Here is a 4,430-nt window from a genome sequence, read left to right as displayed (position 1 = left end):
TTTGTTCCTTTTCAGTCACCCAAAGAGGACAACAGTATACGATTAGGGTCATTGTAGCAAACAATTTAAAAATCCCTGTGTTTTATTATTATTATTATTATTATTATTATTATTATTATTATTATTATTATTATTATTATTATTATTATTCCAGGCTAAAGCAATACTTTATAGTCATTAACAGATCATGCATTAGTCGCCCAATTGCAAGTGTTATTCATTTTTTGAAACCTGTGTTGCAATATCTGTTGACTTTCTTGATGCTATTTACCAATACATCTTTCTTTTTAGACGTAGCGTATTTTCCTACAGCATATAATGCACCACATGTTTCTTAAAAGCATTTCCTCTTCTTTCTTATATTACCCCTCCTATTGCCTGTGTTACACCTTTTATGTGGTTTGCTAGCTTTATCTTTTGCCCTGAACTCCCTGATTTTGTCCCTCCATACGATTACTTCATTTTCCCCTTGCAGCTGGCCTAGTTTCTACTTTCTGTAAACTTCGTTCTAGTTCTTGAGGTCCAAGAAGAACCCATTGTTTAACCAGGATTATAGCTCTCACTACAATTTTATCTTTCGTTTACGTTAATTTGTGGTTTGGTTTCTTTGTTTACTTAGATCTTTACTGGCCTAAAATCCAGCATTTTGGAGATGTCAAAGCTAACATATGCAAAAATGATTTCTAATCAAATCATAGCATGCTCTATTGAATGAATACACAGTTACAATAATCACAGGAAATCATGATGCATAAAAGCATCATTTCCAAATCTTAATATATCAATCATAAAATTATTTAGCTAAATGATAAAGTTTTAATAGTATATCTCAAATCATTGTTATTAGCAGTATCACAGAATCACGGAATTGTCTAGGTTAGAAGAGACCTCAAGATCATCGAGTCCAACCTCTGACCTAACACTAACAAGTCCGCCACTAAACCATATCGCTAAGTTCAACATCTAAATGTCTTTTAAAGACCTCCAGGGATGGTGACTCCACCACTTCCCTGGGCAGCCCATTCCAATGCTTAACAACCCTCTCAGTAAAGTTCTTCCTAATATCCAACCTAAAACACCCCTGGCGCAACTCTAGCCCATTCCCCCTCATCCTGTCACCAGGCACATGGGAGAACAGACCAACCCCCACCTCTCTACAGCCTCCTTTAATGTACTTATAAAGAGCGATAAGGTCGGCCCTGAGCCTCCTTTTCTCCAGGCTGAACAAGCCCAGCTCCCTCAGCCGCTCCTCGTAGGACTTGTTCTCCAGGCCCCTCACCAGCTTCGTCGCCTTTCTCTGCACCCGCTCAAGCACCTCGATGTCCTTTTCGTAGCGAGGGGCCCAAAACTGAACACAGTACTTGAGGTGCGGCCTCACCAGAGCCGATTACAGGGACACAATCACTTCTTATACAAGAATCACTGCTTCTTATACAAGCCAGGATGCTGTTGGCCTTCATTCACCTGAGCACACTGCTGGCTCATATTTAGCCGACTGTCAACCAATACTCCCAGGTCCTTCTCCTCCAGGCAGCTTTCCAACCACTCCTCTCCCAGCCTGTAGCTCTGCTTGGGATATATAAAAACATGGATATTATAAAGATGTGTAAGCACAATAAGTTCAGCCTTGCTATAAATTGTCAATAGTACTATTTTCCTAACAAAATTTTTGGCATCTTCTTGGAATGGAATATATATTGCTACTCTCCAGAAAATATTCAATATTATCTCTGTTCAGAGGGATGTATTCCACAACTATGAATATCATTACAATATTACTCCTGCTATGAACAAGATGATATTTTGGAAGGGACTCTGAATCAATTATAAGACCTATATCACAATCATCATTTCATGTATTTTAATAAAGCCAGGAGTCTTTCCTTGTACCTTTTCCCAGGTACCTCAGTTGTAAAGCCCTGTATATTGGATTCTGAAGATAAATTGGCTAAATTTAAAATAATTAATCTATATTACGGATGACAGGAATTAAGATGTGGTAACCAAATCCAGGAAATTCTTTGGTTATTGCTATAGCTAATAAAGCATAACTTCAAAACAAACAAACAAACAAAAAAACCCCTTATGACTCTAGGACCTCTTAGTGGAACATTTTACTTATGTGCTAAATGCATTAACAAAAATAAGGTATAAATACTGTCAAGTCTTCAGATAAATATTGCCGCTGTACTCTTAGTACATGTATATTGCATTATAAGCAGTTAAAGGCTGCGTTACCAGAATCTGAATAACTTCCACAAAAATAAGGCATTTAATAAAAACTATTTTAGAAAGCTCTCAAAATTTGTCTTGTGGAAGTATTCTTGAAAGGATGTAATGTTTTGTACCAATTGTGATTTCAAGTAGCTGTCTATATACTTCCTGTTAATTCTGCCAAATTAAATTTTAATACTGGGTACTTTAAAATATAGTAAGCCTTGGTAAGCCACGACCCTTTCTTGCATCTCTTTCCACCTGCTAGAAAGGTAACAAATAAGTGAATGAAACAAGCAATGACAAAAACTACATTTTATCTGAACAACAGATATACTGAAGAAGTTGCACCAGAAGAGATTTAATTTTAGATGCATAGTTTAAAGAGATAGGGAAAGAAAAAATCCTAGTTGTGTGTTTTTTGCTTTCCTTTAAACTCTTAGGAAAGCTTGCAAAGGACTGGGGCAACTTTGAGACATTCCTGTGGAGTGAAGCTGGCTTCGGGTGGACGTGGGCAGCTGGCTTCAGTTCTCTGAAGATGGCAGATACAGAGCCAGTGCCAGATTAGTCAGACTGAGAGCTTGTATCCAAAGAAACATAAGGCATAATAGTCTAATATATGACATATAATCACAAATAACTACTGAAGGATCAGGGCCATTTGTAACATCCCCGTGAACTATGAGCTCCTTACTTGGAAGAGAATTGGAAGCAAACTAAGGGAAGAATGACTGTAGGTGCCAGAGAAAGTCTCAGGTACATCAGGATTGAATACAGCCCTCCAAAAACACCATCTTCATAGAAATTGCTCAACATACCTTTGGAATGTAAGGGCTAAATTACGGAATACACTGCCAGAAAAATATGGGGGGGGGGGGGGGTCCTTTTGTCAGAGTACAGATACAAATAGGAAAACCATCCTTCAAAGAAAGGATGTGTGAGATGCCCAAATGCTGCATTCAGCTAAGTTCAGAAAACAAGCCGGTTGTTTTCTGAACTTAGAAAATCATTTGATATTCATGAGGAAACACATTTGTAAAGGAAGTATGTGTTGTAATTGCATTTCAGTATTCTTGTACAATATGTTAAAAAGAAAGGGCTGATTTTTAGATAAGATGTCAGAGGTTGTTGATGAAGCTCATCACTCTGAAATAAGAAAAGGTCACAGCAGTACTTCTATTTCATTTGGCTGTAAATCCCAGCACCTAAATTTCATTGAAATAGATCTATTCTTCTTTCTATTACCTATGGCTATATGGCACTTGCCACCTGAGACACTCCAAACAACCCCAACACTACAAGCTCATATTTGCTGCACCCCTGCACAGAGCAGACACATGGACATAGCTACTGGCTGAGGCAGTGCAGAATGGGTGAAGAGTTCATTGCCCAAGGTTCCATGGAAAGCCAAGTGTCATACTTTGTCTCCTTCTATGCTCTGAATGCACTCTCGTTTGCAGCTTTAATTTTCAGCTTTTAAAGTATGACTTATTCTCCAGCAAGCTTCTGAGACAGACCAAGATAGCTGAAGTGCTTTTTGTTACTAATCTTATCTTACTAGTCAAGACTACTCTTAGTCAGGCATTTTTATATTGGCTTTTTGCCTTTTTTTTTTTTTTTGGAAAAAGAAAAAAAAACTTTTATAAAACATGTGAATGTCATGAATGTCCAGTCTGGTACTCCACTTGGCACAGATATGAGTCTTATTTCTTTTCTCAGAGAAAATATGCAAAAAGATGCCCTTTGTATGACTAGGGGACAGAAAGAAGAATAAAGGAAAGAAGGAATTTCAATATGTAGGAGATAAATACAGCTACTCCTTGACCATCTCTTATTTTTTATTAAAAAAGAAAAATTGCCCTTCTTGCAGCTTGACAGGACTGGGATACAAGTGAAAGGAGATACTTTAGAAGTAAATGAAGGGAAGAGTGTAGGGTGTGATAGGCTGTCACTGAGATCTGTAATGGCAGAAGGAAATAAGCTATCAAGATTAGCATCAGGGAAGAAATTGGTGTCGCTGGTAGAAAAGGTATCCTTAGATTGCATTGTTACTGCCTGGCTGACAACAGCATCTTTACTGAACAAGATGTGTTAGCTTTAAGGAAATGACACTATTTAGCAACCACAGACAATCTGCCCAGATCAATTAGTTGAAATGCCAGTGAAGGTCTTTTACAGAGAAAGATGTATGAGAACCTAGTGATTCAATCAGTTAA

This window comes from Aythya ferina, assembly GCF_964211825.1.
Source record: "Aythya ferina genome assembly, chromosome: 3".
In the NCBI taxonomy this organism is placed as follows: domain Eukaryota; kingdom Metazoa; phylum Chordata; class Aves; order Anseriformes; family Anatidae; genus Aythya; species Aythya ferina.
Note: the sequence above shows the minus strand (reverse complement) of the source record.